This window comes from Lithobates pipiens, unplaced genomic scaffold (genome assembly GCF_037356315.1).
Source record: "Lithobates pipiens isolate NorthernLeopardFrog02 unplaced genomic scaffold, aLitPip1_a1.2 Scaffold_19, whole genome shotgun sequence".
NCBI classification, from domain to species: Eukaryota; Metazoa; Chordata; class Amphibia; order Anura; family Ranidae; genus Lithobates; species Lithobates pipiens.
The window spans coordinates 133,210,082-133,230,615 of record NW_027507764.1 but is presented as its reverse complement, the minus strand read 5'-3'; the positions used below and the strand labels follow the sequence as shown (position 1 = coordinate 133,230,615).

The 20,534-nt window shown below is 46.7% G+C and overlaps 1 pseudogene; it reads right to left on the bottom strand.

Moving 5' to 3' along the window:
• Positions 1-614: 614 nt before the first annotated feature.
• LOC143998029 (uncharacterized) overlaps positions 615-20,534 on the bottom strand; it is a 78,114-nt pseudogene continuing 58,194 nt past the window's right edge.

Here is a 20,534-nt window from a genome sequence, read left to right as displayed (position 1 = left end):
CTCCAGTGTAAAAGGACTCATGTGAAGGGGAGAGCATCTGGAATATTTTTTAAGAAAATATACAAAACTTAAAGGCCAACTCTAACCTTAGAAACATGTTAAATCTGTATATAGTATGTAACAACAGCTTGCCAAGGTTTTTTTCCTCATAGCAGCTGTCACATTTGAAATTGGCATGGCTGTGCTGGGCTCTGCCCACATCCACATTTACAGGTATTGAACAAACTTGCAGTCATCAATAGAATACGAGTGAGGTGATCAGCGCACTCATAGGTTATTGACACTTCCTTCAGCTCTCAACTTGAAAGTCTATACAGGCAGAGAGCTGAAGGAACAGTTTGCTGTAGCCTAATACTGAACCCGCAATCCACTGATCATGGGTGCAATACTTTGTAGGTTCCTGTGAAGAAAAAAATAATCATAAATTCACACTTAAAAATGTTTTTTTAACAGTGAACTTCGCCTTTCAGGTGGTCCTAGCATCAGATATTGTTTTCATAAAAAAAAAAAAAAATGAAGTCTCAAATTGATGTTGGAAAGTTCACCCTAATATTTTCATAAAAAAAAAAATTTCAAATTTCTGAAAATATGTTTAATATATAAAATGAACTGGACACACTTCAATATACAGGCTTGCTTTGCTATCACATCTTTAAAAGATCTTCAGGTGGAGGCCATGTGGGAATGTTCCCTAGTGAAAACGTCTTGGATTCAAACTGTGAGAGTTCTTTGTCAGAGATTTGAGACTGTGGTGTAAAAACAGGATTTTTACTGCTGGCTTCTAAAGTTGAGGTCACACTTGGTGGATGGCTTACTGTCACACCTGATGCTTGTCCAAATATTGAAATAGTGGCAGAGTTTTCAGCACCTATTTTGAATGGATCAGACACAGCACTTGTTTTTGCCCCAAAACCTGATATCACTGTATTAGCAGCAAGACCTCCAAATTACTTGGACCACCTCCAAAGACTGATGTGGCACTTTGCCCAAAACCAGAAGGCGCTGTTGTCCCGCCAAAGCCTGATGTGGTACTTTGAGTTTGGTTTACTAAAGGCAAATCTACTTTGCACTACAAGTGCAGTGCATTTGGAAATGCACTCGGAAGTGCAGTCACTGTAGATCTAAGGGGAAGCTCTGCTGATTTTATCATCCAATTATGTACAAGCAAAAATGCTGTTTTTTATTTTCCTTGCATGTCCCCTCAGCTCTACAGTGACTGCACTTCCAAGTGCACATTCAAATGTACTTGCAGTACACTTGTAGTGCAAAGTGGATTTGCTTTTAGTAAATAAACCCCTTTGCCCAAAACCAGAAGCCACTCTTGTCCCCCCAAAGCCTGATATGGTACTTTGCCCAAAACCAGAAGCCGCCGTTGTCCCTCCAAAGGCACCTGTGGCGGGAAAAGATGTACTTGCAGGCAGAGTAGTTGTGGCTGCCCAAACCCAGTAAAAGCAGATGCTCCAGCACCTGAGGAGGTGGTGGGTGCGAGGGAAAATGTAGAAGCTGAAACTGCCTTTGCGTTGTTGAAGCCAGATGATGCTCCATCAGAAGCTGTCATTACGGCAAAAGTAAACGAAGCTGCAGATCCCGTCACTGCATTGCTAAAACCGATTGCTGGTTTGTTGGCAAATCCTGAAGCAATGGGGAAACTGGAAATGGACTAGGTGCCTGAGAATCTAGCTTGAAGCTGAAACTACTGGCAGACTGGGGTGCACTTCCGGTGGAAGAGCCTGCAAAATAAGACATAACTGTTAAATCAGGTTGAGGCAGTAAAACCACTGCATTTGGTTGGTTTGATAAAGCAAAACTGAAGCTGAACACAAATTGCTAGAGGGTACAGTTTAGGGTATCTATTGCTTTTTTTTTAGATTGCACACTGACTATTTCACACGTTCAGCATACATGCCTGGAATCTGTAAGATGTCCCATTTGGTGGGACAATGCAGCTCCAGCACACATGTGTAGAAGTTACATATCTGATGGCTGCCCACTGGCTGAAGAAAGAAGATGGGGGAGCTTCGGCAGCGGCGATACACCGCCAAATTTAACCCTTTCTTCGACCGCTAGCGGAGGTTAAAAGTACCCTGCTAGCGGCTGAATAGCGCCGCTAAAACGATAGTAAAGCGCCGCTAAAACTAGCGCCGTTTTACTGATAAAGTGCCCAACTGGCAGTTTGAAATAGCTCTTGAGATAATTCAGCTTCACTCCAGACCCATATAAATATAGCCTAGAGAATGTACATCTTTCTATAGTGCAATGTATTGCAATACTTCTATTGTGACCATATTTTGATCTTTATGAAAACAGCCTATACTGTATAGGATGTTTTTATCAAGATCAAAATATGGCCATAACAGATGTATTGCAATACAAAAAGATGTACATTCTATAGGCTATATTTATATGGGCATCATAGACTGGTATGCCTGACAGACTGAGTAACTCCATGCAAAGTGAAGAAGATTATATATAACACACACCCACATTATTTTTCCAGCAATAGCTCAGCTAAGATGTCTAACTTTACAGGCAATATATTCTCCTCCTAACTGGCACAGAAAGTGTGGCACTGCTGTTACCTGTGGTTCTTCAGCGATAGGCCCAGGGCAGGCACTGGCAGTGTATTCTCTCTCGGCCACTGCGCGCCTGTGGGAGGAGCCGGCACCGCGCCGGCTGGATTGGCATAGCGACTTACCTACATTTACACAGGCAGGCAGCCAGGCAGGCAGGCAATCAAGGAACAGCAGAGATGTCAAGCAGAGGCCTGAGTGGCAGAGCCAACCCAATGATCGGGCCGGGGGTGAGGAGGGAGGGACAGATGTCTGTATGTGTCTGTGACAGTGAAAGTCCACTGCTGCCGCCGCGGCCATTGCGACCCAGGGGGCAACTGTCCTGACTCTTCAACAGCTTCTTCCGATTACAGGGGGGGGGCAGTTGCCCCCCCGCCCCCGCCCTATGCTGTAGACGCCCATGGGTGATGGTCCAGAATAATAATTTCAAGAGCATGGCAGCGATTGCAACAGAATGGCAATGAGGAGCACAGAATGGTCATTGCTGGAGGAGGGTAAACTTGGAGGTAAATTAGCCATAATGTGCAAGATACTGTGTGTGCTTGCACATTATCTCAAGTGCTTCCAACCGTGGCCAAAATCTTTTTTAATAAAGTGTAGCATGGTTAGAAATTTTCAGGTTTCTGTAGTGGGGAGTGTCCTCATCTCTCCAATAGGGAAAAAAGACAACAAAAACAGTTGCTTAAGATTAGAATCTAGGTCAGTATTTTATTTCTGTAAGTGCATTCCTGTCCCGGTGTCCCATAGATAGGAAGCTGGAGTCAGCATTAATTTCTAATAGACAGTCTAACGTTTCCCACTGTATTAATAAAAAAATCTGGCTAAGACTGGTTATGTTTAATTGTATGCTGTGCACTATAAAGCCTGAGATCATGAGCCAAGCATGTTGGTACTCAACAATGTCTTCAAATCGCTCCCTTTAAAAGGCACCACAACCCAAATAGTGGAGAAATATACCTGCTATCCATGATCCACCCCTAGCATTCTGTACAATATTTAATGATTTGTTTAGTTAAGGGCCAGAGATTAGCTCGCATTTAAGGGTACCTAAAGACATAAAACTTTTTGTACTAATTGTACAGTGCAATAGCTGAGTTTTCAGGAGCTTTACGATTTCTAAAGTTAATTGGTACAAAGTGTTTCGGCATCTAAAACACCAGTTTTGTTGTCCTCCAAACATGGGAGCTGAGCTAAGGATTGGTGAGCTCATTGATCTGAGGAACAATAGACAAAGAATAAAAAAAAAAAAAAAAAAGCATAACTGGAAATGTTTTCTTTTCAAAAAGTTCTCAACAAATACAGTCTTAAAACTTGACTGTCTAAGGTTCATTCACACTGGCAAAAAAATATATTCACGATTCATCAATCAACTTGGGTAGAACCCGCTTGCTGGATTAGTTAGCGATAATCTATGGCTTCCCCTGCCTGCCCCCCCTCCCGGGAGCAGACAACTGCTCGGCAAGATCGATCCTCCTGTCAGCACTGTCTGTGTTGATGGGGGAATTGTGCAAATTTATTTCCTGCAACCCATGACTGGCTTTAGTGTTCTGAGCTAAAGGACGCCCAGTGTAATTCTGGAGTCTCAGAGACTCCAGAGTGTAAAAAAAGGAAGTCCTCTCTTCTCCAGCCAGACTACCCCAGAACCCCTCACCCTGCATGAGTGAGAACCCCTGAGTACTCAACAATGTCTTCAAACTGTCCCCCTTAAAAGGGACCACAACCCAAATAGTGGGGAAATATACCTGCTGTCCAGAATCCATCCCTGGCATTCTGTGCAACATTTAAAGGTTTATTTGCTTAGTTAAGGGCCAGAGATTAGCTTGCATTTAAGGATATATTAGTGAATTTGACTGAAATATTTTGCACTGAAGGGCTAATTATACATTGCAATAATAGGATTTTTAAAACAGCTTACCTGTAAAATCCTTTTTTTTTAAGCAGTTACTATGTGGGTTATAGGCCACCTTCAGTTGATGTACACTGGCACGCCCTATGACAAAAAGTCCACTCCCTATATAACCCCTCCCACTACTGGGAGTACCTCAGTTTTGTAGCAAAGCAATACACGTGTATATCAAAAGAAGGAGGAACCTCTGTGTCCCGTGATGTACTTCAAAGAAAAGGATTTTACAGGTAAGCTGTTTTAAAAATCCTACTTTCTTATCGTACATCACAGGACACAGAGCCATAGTAGTATGTGGGATGTCCCATAGCAATGCCAACTGGAGGGAGGGAGACACAACAAAAGTAGGGCACTTAAGAGACTAGAGGACTTATACTGCAGTACACTGCACCCAAAGGCGATATCCTCATGACCTTTTACATCTACTTAATAGAATCTGGTAAATGTATGGACTGAAGACCAAGTTGCGGACTTGCAGATCTGAGCCATGGAGGCTTGGTGAGGCACTGCCCAGGAAATACGAACAGCCCTGGTGGAGTGCAATTTAATATGAAAAGGAGGAATTTTCCTTTTTAAACCATAAGCTTGAACAATCACTTGACGAATCCATTTAGAAATAGTAGATTTTGGCGCTGCCTATCCTCCTTTAGGATCTTCTGGCAACACATCTGTTTTACTAATCTGATCGGTCATCTTCAAATAGACCTTGACTGCTCTCACCACATCAAGAAAATGTAGTGACCTTTCTTCCGCAGAACCAGGTTCTGGAAAAAATGAAGGCAGAATAATATCCTGGTTTAAATGAAAACCTGACACTACCTTCGGTTAGAAATTAGGATGAAGACGCAATACAACCTTATCCTTATGAATAATCAAATATGGCTCTTTACAAGAAAGAGCAGCCAACTCAGATACTCTTCTTGCAGGAGATATGGCAACCAAAAAAAATGAATTTCCTTGTCAAAAGGACCAAGGGAATATCTTGTATTGGCTCAAAGGCTGTTTTTGTAACACAGACAGAACTAAATTCAAGTCCCAAGAGTTCAAGGGTGACCTAACTGGAGGATTAATCCGAGTTACCCTCTGAATAAAGCTACAAACCAGAGTGTGAAGCATGTGGTCATTGAAAAAACACAGATAAGGCCGACACCTGGCCTTTGATAGTACTCAAGGCCAGCTTAATTTCTAGTCCCATCTGTAGAAATTCAAGGAACCTACCTATGACATATTTCCTGGGATGCCAACCCCTGGATTGACACCAGGAGACATATGCCTTCCAGACTCTATAGTATATGACTCTGGAGGCTGGCTTCCTAGCATTAATCAAAGTAGAAACTACTGAAGCTGACAGCCCACGGTCTTTCAGAATGTGAGTCTCAATAGCCAAACCATTAAATTTAGCGTTTGTAAGGTAGGATGGAATACCTGACCTCGCAAGAGAAGGTCTGGCCGTGGTGGTGGGGTCCATGGGCCCCCTACCGCCATCTTTACGATCTCTGCATACCAAGATCTCCTGGGCCACACCGGGGCCGCAAGAATGACCTCCTTCCTTTCCTGCTTGATCTTGCGAAGAAGGCACAGAAGCAGCAGAACAGGAGGGAACACATAGATCAGTGAGAAATGATCCCACGGAAAAACCAAGGCATCTTACCGCATGCCATCGGATCCCGTGTCCTTGACACAAAGTTGTCGATCTTTTTTGTTGAATCTGGACGCAAACAGATCCACGTCCAGAATTTCCAATCTTTGACATATTGACAGAAAGATATCGGGGTGAAGAGACCATTCTCCCGGGAACAACTGTTGGCGACTCAAGTAGTCCGTCTGCCAATTCTCTATTCCTGGAATGAAGAATGCCGATAGGCAAGGAATGTTGTCTTCTGCCCAAGATAGGATATGATTCACCTCTCTCAGGGCCACATGACTTCTCATGCTCCCTTGGTGATTGATATAGGCCACTGTTGTGGCACTGTCGGATTGGATTCTGACAGGGCAATCCCGTAATCTGAGCGTCCAGGCCTTCAGGGCCAGGCGCGTTGCCCAAATCTCTAAAATATTAATGAGCAAGGTCATTTCTGATTTGGACCATTTTCCTTGGACAGACGCTTCTTCCAGGACTGCTCCCCATCCCAGAAGGCTGGTATCTGTTGTTACCACCTTCCAGGTAACTGGTAGAAAGGATCTTCCTTTTTTGAAGATTCTTGGGTATCAACCACCAACTGAGGTGTTGATGCACTTTGGGGATAAACGCATTGGGAAGTCCAGAGCTTGGATCTTCTTGTTCCAAGTTGACAGGATACTGTTTTGCAACAGTCTTGAATGCAACTGCGCTTAAGGAATGGCCTTGAACGAAGCCACCATCTTTCCCAACAATTTCATGCAAAGTCGAATAGAAGGATTCTTCTTTGTTTTGACCAACTGAATCAGTTCCCTTAGGCCGCGTACACACGCGCGGACTGTTCGCCCAACTTTGTCCGTCCAACAGTTTCAGCAAACAGTCCGCTCAAAATTAGCATGGACGGACATGCCCACACACGACGAACGAACAGTTTGCTGAAACCGTGCGCGATGACGTGAACAGCACGTACGACGGGACGAAAAATACGACGTCCTATACACTGCATTATAGCTTTCGGCGTGAAAATCCTTTCTGAGCATGCGCGCAACTTTGTTTGACGAACAAGCCTACACACGAGCGGGCTGTTCGCTGAAACAAGGTTTCAGCGGACAGTTTTTCGGAAATTCCGAAAAACCTTGTCCGTCCAACTGTCCGCTGAAACTGTCCGCTGAAAGCCCACACACGAGCGGACTGTCCGCCCAAACACTGTTCAGCGGACAAAGTTGGGCGAACAGTCCGCCCGTGTGTACGCGGCCTTATAGAACCGTTCCTTGTCTGGGGCAAAAACACCTTCCTCTGAGCTGTATCTATGATAGGACCCAAGTACTGCAATCTCCTTGATGGTTTTAAGGAGGATTTCTCTAGGTTGAGAATCCAAACTAGGTATTCCAGGTAGCTGACTGCGGTGACCAAACTTTGGTTTAAGCAGGCTACTGATTGATCTATCAAGAGTAAATCGTCTAAGCTAGAATCGTTAAACCTTGAGCCCTTAATTTGGTTAAAGGAGGAGCCAGGACCTTTGTAAACACTCAAGGTGCAGTAGCTAGACCGAAAGGCAGAGCTACACACTGAAAATTAAGATTTTCTATCTCTATCCAAAGCTAGAAAGAGAGATTTCTTTTTTTTTCTGGATCCCTGGGAACGATTCATCTGAGAAAATGAGGAGACGGGAACTCTTGGAACTCTAGTTTATAACCTAGAGATATTGAGAAAGCCACCCATCTGTCTCATCACTGTTCCTGCCAGACCCTTGAGAACTGAAGAAGTCTTGCCCCCATTTGAGTGAGCGGGGGCGCCCCTTCAAAAGGAGGTTTTAGCATTTTTTTTTTTGGGTTTCCTCCCCCAGTATCTCTTTTGACCCTGGGGCTGACCCTGAGGTCTACCTCTTGAACCTGAGGGTGGAGGCCATCGTGACTGCCTGCAGGCTGATGCTCCTGGCACTGGAGAAAAAGCTTGTTTAAAAGAAAAAGATTAAACTTCTTCTTAACTTGTAAAATGGAACTTTTGCCATTAAAAATTCTTTGGATGTTTTTATCCAGATTGTCCCCAAATAACCATTCCCCGTGAAATTGAAAACTGGCCAAGAGCTTTTTGCATGGCGCTTTGGCTGACCAATTTTGCAACCATAAAATTCTACGCACATGTACCATCCCTAGCATAAGCCGTGAGGCCTGGAGAATAGAATCTCTCATAGTGTCTACTGTAAAACATAACGCCTCTGATATCCCAGGCAAATCCTGGGCCTACTGATCAGGAATAATCTTGATTACCTTTTTAAACTGGTCCTTTAAGGACTGAGATACCCCGATCGCTGCCAGCGCAGGCTGAACCACTGAACCTGCCAGCTAAATATAGTTTTTAAATAGGAATTCCAACTTATTATCTGTTGGATCCTTCAGCATTTGAGCATTGTCTACTGGACAAGTCAAGTTTTTGTTCACAGAGGATATAGCAGCGTCAATTGCTGGAATCCCCCATTTCTTACCAAACTCTCCCTCCATAGGATAAAGTGTTGAAAACTTTTTTGGAGGAAAAAACTTTATCTGGTTGCTCCCATTCAGAATACATCAGCTTATTTAGTAATGAATGGCTAGGAAAAGCATTGAATAGTTTGGGGAGGCTTTAGCTAACCCAAACCAGAAGTGGGCTCATCGACTGACTCCACTACTGGCAGAAAAAATGTGGAGTGGACCAATATAGTGAGAGATTGTACCAACAACCTTTCTTATTAACCTAATCCTTCCGCATTAGGTTCTTCGGAAGAGGAGTCATTAGCCTCTTCCTGGTCCCCTGAGAGAAATTTGTCATCTCTTGCCCCCTGTTCCTCAGTTTGAGGGTCCTGAGTAATGGACAGGGGACTGTTATGCTTAGTCCCACTCTGGGGAGGAAAAAACCTCTTTAGTAATATGTACAGGGGCTGCAGTGTTCAGAGCAGCTGCAACATCCAACATCCCTGATGGCTCACTCTGATCAGCCAAATCACTCTCAGGGGAGGATGCCACCCTTTTGAGATGGTTCTAGGATTCCTTGTGGCTGTAGAAGTCTTTCTAGAGCCCTTTTTTGAGATTCCTTTACCCCCCCATCAGCCCGATGCACAAAGCAGAGGTACTACCAGAAGGAATGCATCCACTGCTTGAGCAATAGTCCAGCCCTGCCGCTGCTATCAATGCTCAGCCTGATGGAAAAGTAAATGTGTCAAAAGGAATGCCTGTGTCACCAAACCTCTTTCATGCCACTCTTGCTCTTGTGTCCCTCCACAGCTTGCAGCAGTAACAATGGTGCTTTTTAAAACACATTTCCCCACACTGGATGTTGGAGGACGCCAATGCCGTGCTAAGCCCTGCCCTCCTCCATCACCTACGGACCCCTCCTCTTTTAAAAAAAAAGCTTTCCCACGCGAGCACAGGCCTCTGATCCTGTGAGATCATACAGTGAGGGGGAAAAATGGCAAAGAGGGAGACACTGGCGAAAAAACTGAGGTACTCCCAGTAGTGGGAGGGGTTATATAGAGAGTGGACTTTTTGTCTGAAGGCGTGCCAGTGTCCATCACCTATAACCCACATAGTAACTACTATGGCTCTGTTTCCTGTGATGTACAATAAGAAAGTCGAGTTTTCCAGGGTTTACAATTTCCAAAGTTAATTGGAACAGGGTGTTTCTGCATCTAAAACACCATGGTTGTTTATTGAAGCTAAAAACTAAATATAATTAAAACTATTTAAACAATGGTGCCATATGGGGTGTCCCCAAGTAAAGATGATGTGTTTTATCTATCTGATACAGTAATCATGTCTGTGCTGGCCTACTGGTGTTCCCTTTCGCATCGGTAATCCGTATGAACAGTATCCACAGACGAAAATGTATGACTTGCATAACTTTAATGGAAACTTACTTCTAGTGGGAAAAAAGTTTTATTGTCCTCCAAACATGTTAGCTGAGCCAACTGTAGGCTTGGTGAGCTCATTGATCTGAGTAACAATAGACCAAGAATATAAAAATAAATAAACAAATGCACTGGAAATGTTTTCTTTACAAAAAGTTCTCAACAAACACAGTCTTAAAACTTTTCTGTTTTGTCTAAGGTTCATTCACACTGGCAAAAAAATACATGCACGATCGATCAATCAACTTGGGTAGAACCCACCTGCTGGATTAGTTAGTGATAATTACTGGCTTCCACCCCCCTGCCCGCCCCCCCTGCCAGAAGCAGACAACTGCTAGGCAAGAGCAGTCCTGTCAGCACTGTCTGTGTTGATGGGGGAATCGTGAAAATTTCTTTCCTGCAACCCCTGGTTACAGGAAATAATTTTGCACCGTCCATGGCCGGACTTAGTCTTCTGAGCTAAAGGACACCCAGTGTAACTCTGGAGTGTCATAGACTGCGGAGATCCTGTTTGCTCAGGGCATCAAGGACCCACCCCCTGAAGGGGAGTAATCATGGTGGCCTGCATTTACTGTGTAGTGGTGAACTCATTACATCAGTACCATTTAAGGACCACCCATCTCCAAATAAAGACTGAAGAGGACCCAGCACATCACCAGACTAGCCTAATGACTTAGGGTCCGTTCACACAGGGGCAACTCCGATCCGACTTCAGGTCGCCCCTAGTTGCCTCAGGTCGGACAACATTTAAAAAGCAATGTAAGTGAATGAGAGCCTTCTTAATGCACAATACTGAAGTCGCTCCGACTTCAGAAAAGGTTCCTGTACTACTTGAATCCGACTTGTAGGCGACCAGTAACCATTGATTTCAATGGAGGTCGCCTCCAAGTCGGATCTCCGTCTATACGGAGGCGACTCTGACAGAATTATCAGCTCTCAAGAGGGCACTCCACGCCAAATTTTTCATAAATTTGGCGTGGATTCCCCCTCCGAGAGCATATCAGGCCCTTAGGTCTGGTATGAATATTGAGGGGAACCCCCTACGCCGAAAAAACGGCGTGGGGTCCCCCCCAGATCCATACCAGACCCTTATCCGAGCACGCTACCCGGCCGGCCAGGAAAGGGGGTGGGGATGAGCGTGCGCCCCCCCTCCTGAGCCGTACCAGGCCGCGTGCCTTCAACATGGGGGGTGCCTTGGGGAAGGGGGGGCCGCACGGCCCCCCCACCCCAAAGCACCTTGTCCCCATGTTGATGAGGACAAGGGCCTCTTCCCGACAACCCTGGCCGTTGGTTGTCGGGGTCTGCGGGCAGGGGGCTTATCGGAATCCGGGAGCCCCCTTTAATAAGGGGGCCCCCGGATACCGGCCCCCCCCACCCTATGTGAATGAGTATGGGGTACAATGTACCCCTACCCATTCACCTGTAAAATAAAGTACAAAAAAAACACAACACACAAGATAAAATAGTTTATTGCACAGCTCCGGGGGTCTTCCGTCTTCGGGGGTCTTCTCGCCGGACTCCTCCGCTATCTTCTTGTAGCTCTTTTACTAGCGGAGGAGCCCGGCTTTCTTCCTCGCCGCGGCCTCTTCTTCTGACTTCGGGGGTCTTTTCCCCCTGTTCGGTTCTTCTGCTGGGCCACTGCGCCTTCTTCTAGCTCTTTTACAGGCGGTGGCCCGGTCTTCTGTCGTTGTCGTCGTCGTCGCCGCCGCCGCCTTCCGCTCTTCTTCTTCTTCTCCTGGAGATGTTGACTCGACGCTCTCTCCGGCCGCAATGCCAGGGACGCACTGCGCGGCGACTTATATAGGGACAAAGGGGCGGGGTCGCCGGTTGATGTCACATGGTGTCACAATGTCACAGTCCCGGGGGATGCTGGGACTGTGAAATCGTAAGGGGGCGGGGTCACCATGTGACATCAACCGATGACCCCACCCCTTGTCCCTATATAAGTCACCGCGCGCAGTCAACATCTCCAGGGGAAGAAGAAAAACGGAAGGCGGCGGCGACGATGATGACAGAAGACCGGGCCACCGCCTGTAAAAGAGCTAGAAGAAGGCGCGGTGGCCCAGCAGAAGAACCAAAGAGGGGGACAAGACCCCCGAAGTCGGAAGAAGAGGCCGCGGCGAGGAAGAAAGCCGGGCTCCTCCGCTAGTAAAAGAGCTACAAGAAGACAGCGGAGGAATCCGGCGAGAAGACCCCCGAAGACGGAAGACCCCCGGAGCTGTGCAATAAACTATTTTATCTTGTGTTTTGTGTTTTTTTTGTACTTTATTTTACAGGTGAATGGGTAGGGGTACATTGTACCCCATACTCATTCACATAGGGTGGGAGCGCCGGTATCCGGGGGCCCCCTTATTAAAGGGGGCTCCGGAAATCCAATACGCCCCCCGCCCGCAGACCCCGACAACCAACGGCCAGGGTTGTCGGGAAGAGGCCCTTGTCCTCATCAACATGGGGACAAGGTGCTTTGGGGTGGGAGGGCCGCGCAGCCCCCCTTCCCCAAGGCACCCCCCATGTTGAAGGCACGCGGCCTGGTACGGCTCAGGAGGGGGGGGCGCACGCTCGTCCCCACCCCCTTTCCTGGCCGGCCGGGTAGCGTGCTCGGATAAGGGTCTGGTATGGATCTGGGGGGGACCCCACGCCGTTTTTTCGGCGTAGGGGGTTCCCCTCAATATTCATACCAGACCTAAGGGCCTGGTATTCCCTCGGAGGGGGAACCCACGCCAAAAATTTGGCGTGGAGTTCCCTCTTGAGAGCTTATTCTCCGATTGGCCGCGGCAAAAGTCGCCTGGGGTGACTTAAAGTCGTGTTGTAAGTCGTCCCAAGTCATGTTCAGGTAGTGTCCAAGTTGCCTCCAAAAGTCGTGTTGAAAGTCGTGTTGCCCCTGTGTGAACGGACCCTTACGAAAAGGCAAGTATAAATTAAAATAGCATAAAATGCTGCTGGGTGGGACTCCGGGGGGCTGAGCCCAGTGTTGTGCTTTACAGGAAACAAAAAAAAAATAAGAAAACTCTTGAACAGTCTATTATGGAAACAGGGCACTGTCATACTTATTACCGTATATACTCGAGTATAAGCCGAGATTTTCAGCCTCTTTTTTGAGGCTGAAAGTGCCCCCCTCGGCTTATACTCGAGTCATCGCTGTCTGCCTGCTCGATCAGCGTGTCGAGCAGACAGACAGCGGACATTCTAAAATTCAAAAGCCGCGCCTCCGCCTCCGCCTTCGCCTGTGATAGGCGGAACACTGAATTTCCCAGCAGTCAGTGTTCCGCCTATCACGGACATCCGCTCATCCTCGTACTACGGACGAGGATGAGACGATGTCCGTGATAGGCGGAACACAGGCTGCTGGGAAATTCAGTGTTCCGCCTATCACAGGCGAAGGCGGAGGCGCGGCTTTTGAATTTTAGAATGGCCGCCGAGGCGCCGACGAAGAGCGGCGATCCTGGCAAGGCACGGGACGGAGGCAAGGCAAGGCACGGCACGGGACGGGACGGAGGCAAGGCACGACACGGGACGGAGGCAAGGAGGCAAGGCACGGCACGGGACGGAGGCAAGGAGGCAAGGCACGGCACGGGACGGAGGCAAGGCACGGGACGGAGGCTCGGGACACAGGCTCGGGACACAGGTAGGCTGGACACACACACACACACACACACACACACACACATGGACACACACACACAGGGATGGATGGATGGAGACACACACACACAGGGATGGATGGATACACACACACACAGGGATGGATGGATGGAGACACACACACACAGGGATGGATGGATGGAGACACACACACACAGGGATGGATGGATGGATGGAGACACACACACACAGGGATGGATGGATGGATGGACACACACACACACAGGGATGGATGGATGGATGGACACACACACACACAGGGATGGATGGATGGATGGACACACACACACACAGGGATGGATGGACGGACACACAGGGATGGACGGACACACAGGGATGGACGGACACACAGGGATGGACGGACACACACACAGGGATGGACAGGCATGTCTCACCCTCGGCTTATACACGAGTCAATAAGTTTGCCAGTTTTTTTGGGGGTAAATTGGGGGCCTCGGCTTATATTCGGGTCGGCCTATACTCGAGTATATACGGTATGTGTAGATGTAAAATGAAAGCGTAGGAGTCACTTTAACAATAAAAATACAATGAAAAAAGAGGAATTTTAAATTACCTTTAAATTGCAAGCTTTTGACAACAAGGCAGTTGGACATGTCCCCTATAACCCTACCCCACTTCATGAGTCCTTAGTTTTGTAGCATGCAAAGCAGAATAGCAAGGGATGGTGGTCTGCCTCCTGTACTATACTCCAAGATATAGAATTTACAGGCAAGTCAAAATTCCTCTTACAATAATTGTACAGTACACATGGGCATCCGCAAAGGGTGGCAAGGGGGGTCAAGTGGAATTAAGGATCGGATCGGCACTGTTACATTCAGCACAGTGGTGTCGCTATGGGGGTGCGGGGGCCTCCAGTGGGGGTGACAACATCAAGGTGCTGTCAAGCCCAGCTGTAGTTCCACAACAGCTGGAGGGCACCAGGTTGCCTACCCCTGGTGTAGTGTGGCTGCAGGCTCTTTTACCCGCTCAGTCCAGCAGAGAACTGGAACGCTGTGACAGGGGAAAGGTGAGCTGTGGACTGTCAGAGGTTTCCCCCACTCGCCCCCCCCTTTCTCCTGTCAGGGAGAAGAGACAGAGGCTCTCACCAGGTTCCCCCGCCCAGCTTCCTGCCTGCTCTGTTCCTTCCCCATTGGCCACAATGGAGGGAAAATCAAAGGAGACTAGGAGAGGATATTGAGATACGTTCGTTGTTGAGATACACGGAAGTGATTCGTCCAATACATATAAGAGTATGGGACGTACCAGTTATCTGACTAGACCCTTCACATTATTAAAAAGAGGCGTGGAACGCACGCCGGCGGCCATATTGGATACCGGAAGTGATGTGTGGTGACACTGATGGACGAAATCTAGGCCTGATTGGGGGTCTGGCTATATAAACTGGAGGGCTGCCTTGAAGTTGTACCCCAGATGATGTCTGCTTAAGACGAAACGCGTCGGGACTTCACTGCAGCCTGAGATTTTATTGAAAAACCGCTTATGTTCTTTGTACACGTGAGTTTGATGATTTTTTATTAAATTATTTGAAACGAAAAACGGAGTTACACTATTGTGGTCCCTGCTTTCTTCTTTTATATCTATCCCACTACCTATGATGATTTATGTGGATGGAGACATACTGTAGAGGAAATAGCCACACTTGAAAGTCTTCCAGAAAAGGAAAACACCAAAAAAGCCTATGTATATCTACAAGCATATATGATCCTCCAAATATAATTTTGAGTAGAATCCATTAAATCTGGTAAGCCCCCATTTTATGTGGTGGAGGGTTCACGCGGTGATTGTACGATCATTCCTTGGAGAAGGTGTAGGACTGTTTTCACTTCATCGTATCATACACAGAAAATTTGGAAAATTTTGAGAACTTTTCACTTGTTTTCACGTTGTTTTCCCATTTTTTGATATATTTTTTCATATATTTGTTTGGACATTCTAGCTTCAATTATCATATACAGCATAGAGTGTTTAAATGTATTTATTTGTTTGCACAGTCTAATGTATGCACTGATTACATTGGTCACATTGTAATGTGGTAAAAACAAATAAGCGCTACACTGTTTTTCACAAAATTTAGGAGAGGATAGCAGCATGGAACATGTAGTCCCGAAGATCGGTAGCCCCATTTTCCACAAGGAGGAGGCTACAGCTCGATCGAGAGAGAGAGACTGAGAGACTGCAGCCTGGAAAAAAGCTGAGGGAGTAAGTGCTACCGGACAAAAAGGAGTGCGTTGGGCGGAAGCCAGAGAGAGCCACGCTGCCCAGTGCCACCAGAGAGAGCCATGCTGCCCAGTGCCACCAGAGAGAGAGACACACTGCCCAGCGCCACCAGAGAGAGAGAGCCACACTGCCCAGTGCCACCAGAGAGAGAGCCACACTGCTGCACAGCACCACCAGAGAGAAAAAACAGAGCTACTGCCAGGGTGCAGACATGCTACACTACTGACCAGTTGCCCCGGGGAACCCAGAGTGACTGATCATCCAGCCGGAGGTATCATTGCTGCTGTTTCACTGCTCCTAAGGACTGAGCCATTAGGATGTGCCTACCATCCTTTACTGCACCAGGTGATGACACTGAATGTCCCGGAATGACATAGGGGACACAGGACGCCCTACTAACTGATTTCCAGAAGTGTCCACAGTCTCTGTCCATCTCTTGTATCATGTCCACAGTCTCTGATCATCTCCTATATCATGTCCACAGTCTCAGACCTTCTCCTGTACTACATCTGCAGTCTCTGACCATCTCCTGTACTACATCTGCAGTCTCTGACCATCTCCTGTACTACATCTGCAGTCTCTGACCATCTCCTGTAGTATGTCTGCAGTCTCTGACCATCTCCTGTAGTATGTCTGCAGTCTCTGACCATCTCCTGTAGTATGGCTGCAGTCTCTGACCATCTCCTGTAGTATGTCTGCAGTCTCTGACCATCTCTTGTACTATTTCGGCAGTGCCTGACCATCTCCTGTATTATGTCCGCAGTGTCTGACTATCTCCTGTACTATGACCGCAGTCTCTGACCGTCTCCTGTATCATCTATGAAATCTCTGACCATCTCCTGTATGATGTTCACAGTCTATGACCGTCTCATGTACCATGTCCGCAGTCTCTGACCATCTCCTGTAACATGTCCACATTCTCTGACTGTCTCCCGTACTATGTCTGCAGTCTCTGACTGTGATAATATGATAATGACATTGTCAAAAAGGGACGGAGCATGGTTGACCTTAAAATGATGACCCCCCCTGAAAAAAATTCTGCAGACACCCATGACAGTACAGGATAAAGGCTGAGTATTCATAGACCCTATGGCGTCTCCAAGCAATGAATGAGAAAGGTGGGCAACAATTAGGCAAACAGAACTGTATAAACAAGCTCTACAACAAGAGTCAACTTCAGCAAGCAAGAACCTTGTGGTTGAAAGCTGCATATGCTGAAAATTGTCCACCTGATAGAAACGATTAAATGGTATAAACAGAGGACAAGATGGCAGTGTTACAAAGCTGCACAACAGAGACCTGGTGCCAGAATGCCATGGAAACATTCGCTGACCTAGTGGAGTGATCACATAGAAGCACAGGAAGAGATTTGTTCTTTAGAGTGCAAGCTCTGGTGAGGAGTTGTCTTATCCATCTAGCGATGGTGGACTTGGAAGAAAGATGTCCCTTGCAAGGTCCTAAGGAGCAAAAAAGGGTGGAGAATTTTGAAAAAGAATAGACAAGGCCAAGACCTGTTTTTTCAAAGTGCTTAAAGCCAAGTTCTGCTCAAGTCCTTATTATAGTTGGGGCAGAATGTAAGATAGTAGTTTTTGGGATTGAAGCAGTATTTCCATGCATGATAGAGCTTTCTGGAAGTGGCTTTACTTGCTTTTATCAAAAGTCGGAATCACAGACCCCACAGACCTTTAAATCCTGGACATTGACAGCCGAGACTTTAATGCCAGTGACTGAGAAGTAGGATGGAATACAGGGCTTTGAGACAACAGGCCTGGCCTGTTGGGAAGAAGCCAGGGGTCGTCACCTTAGAAGTCCTAGTATATCTGCATACAAGGTTTGATGGGTGCAATGAGAATCCCTAATTTCTTCTCTTTCTCTATTTTGTGGAGCAGACAAGGTAGAATTCACACTGGAGGGAAGGCATAGATTAGTCTGAACTAAGACTAAATCATTTTTAAGGCATGCAATGCGAGTGCTAGAGGATCCTTGGTTCTGGCCACAGAAGTGACTTGTTGTTGAACCTGAAGGCCAGGATATCCACATCTGGGGTCCCCTATAAATGACATATAAGGTTGAGGATGTTGGGGTGAAGAGCCTATTCCCCTTGGTTTAAGTGATGAGGGCTGAAGTTAATTCACCTTCCAGTTGTAAACTCCTGGTATGTGGACAGAAGAGACCACTACACAGTGTCTCCCTGTCCAAAGGATGCTCTGGCTTGCTTACTTCAAGTTTGCATGACTCCTGGTACATCTTTGGTGAGTGATGCATGTCACAACTGTGGCATTGTCCGATTGCACCCTGATATGGTGTCCTTCCAGAAGGGGTGCTGCACAGCCAACCCTTATGCTCTGAGCTCCAGGGTGTTGATGGGGTTTTGGTTTCACTGTTGATTATGTTCCTTAAACTGTGGAGGATTAGAACACAACTCCCCAGCCTGAAAGAATAGCATCTGTCATTATAACTTTCCAGTGATGTGGAAGGAAAGACTCACCTATTGATAAGGCTGGGCTGGAGATTCATCAAACTAGGGAATTCCTTGCTTGGCTGAACCGGAACATGAGTGGGTCGAGAGAAGGAGACTGCTTGTTCTATGCCAAGATGATGTTGTATTAGAGAGGACTCAAATAAAATCGAGCTTTGATAGAAAGAAACTTTTGTTTGGGACATGTCCAGGATCAGATTCAAGTATTCCATTTGTTGGAGAGCAGATTTTTGAAAGATGATCACCCAACCAAAAGCCTGGAGCATTTGAATTGTTCTGTGGATGTTTGCAGATAGTCAGAAGGTAGAGGAATTCTTCAGGAGAAAGTTGTTTAGCTAACCTGTGACCTAGATGCCCTGAGTTCTTAGAAGGGCAAGAAGAGTTGTGAGGACATTTGTAAATACTCTAGGGGAAGAGGAGAGGCCAAAATGGCAGTGTGACAAAGTGGATTGTCTCCCATTGCAAAGTGTAGAAAGCACTGATGTGGCAGATCAATGGTAATATGAAGTTGAGTGGTTTTAGGTCCAGGATAGGATAAATATCCCCCTTGAGTTTTGGAACAGTGAACATATCTTTTTGCAGGTGTCCTGTAGGGCAGTGGTCATTTGCTGATCAGTGATTGCCATATTCTAGTCTGCATCTCCCCAAGGTAATACATAAAACCTGGCCTGTTAGTGGGTCCCGAGGACAGGGTTGATGACCACTACTGTAGGGGTACTGGCATAACTGCTCCCTGGGACAAAAGATGGTTCAGGACATTCTGTAGCCTTAAAGCGGAACTTCACTCTCTCAATCAATATTAACTATTTGTAATCCTTATTATGCTAGCCTTAATAAATAAAGTAGATAGGAAAGTATATCATATTTATATTTTTTAATTTTTTTTACATTTCTTCAGTTACTTCCTGGTTTCAAGGGCTAGGCAAAGGATGCCATACATTCAAGGTGTCTTCAAAAAAGGTTTGGATGGGTGTGTGTTGCTTTGAAAATGAGAAATTAATTAAACAGTGTTTTTAGATTGTGGTGCTCTGATGCAATATAGTTCCGCTTTAACTATCCTTGGGCAGATTTTGTTTTATTTGAGAGAAGAAAGCAGTGAGGGGTAGAGCTTTGAACTCTATTTTGTATGTTTTTGAAGCTGACTGAACCCACAGGCATGGGATGTTAGTGACCCAGAGAGAAGCAACCTCTAACTGACATCCTCCTACTCTTAACAGTAAGGGCACCCTGGTCAGTATGGCTCAGTTGACCAGGCTTTGAGCCACATGGTTCAGTGCATCTGAATAGAAATTAGAACCATTCTGGAGATTCTTATCATTACTTATTCTAGTGCATCCACACAAATAAGCAAGTCAGAAAGTAACTACTATAACTTCACAGTTAAAAGTACAGTCCTGGAATACAGGATCATGTTGGTTGGTCATTGCCGGAGTCCAGTTAGCTATGGTTTGACAGACTGAAATGGAAACAATAGCTGGTTGCAGAGCTGAGCCTACAAGTGAAAAGAACGCCATCTCAAACTTCCATTCTGCAGAATCTTTGAATAAAGGATTGTCTTCAGTTGGTACAGTGAGAGGTTTAAGATGGAGAGTAGAGCGCATGCGCGAGGCGCCGAGATCGGACATGATCTGATCGGGCTCCGCTAGCCTCCGGCCCGAAACAAGCTAGAAGAAGCGGCGGGAGCCGACCGGGACGACACCGGACCAGCAGGCAGTGTACTGGGAGCGGAGGATGCCGCGGAGGGCGGCGGGGAGCGGATCGCACCACAAGCAGCACCTCCAGCAGTCTCGTAAGTCCCGCTCCATGCAGGCCTCACAGCGAGCCAAGATGGCGCCCGGGAGGGGAGACATGCAGCGTGGCAGCCCAGGACCTCTCCAGCTACACACAGCTCCTCTAGACAAGCGCCAACAGGGGGAAGAGGACACAGACCTTGGCGGTTTACTCGCCCAGCGATCCCACTCCCCACCTCAGCACACAGCGACGGGTGGCTATTCGCAGGAGCACAAGTCCCCACAAGCTGTTCAGGGGAAGGAGAGGGGGGACATAGCAAGCAGAGGGGAACTGAACCAGCAGAAACCATTACCTCGCTCTAGCATTGTCACCCAAGCTGAGGTTCATAGAGACCCCTTTTCATCCCAGTCTCAAGATGAGCTCTTCTCTCCTCAAAGACAACTATCCCCTGGGTCGGGCTCCCCTGACTG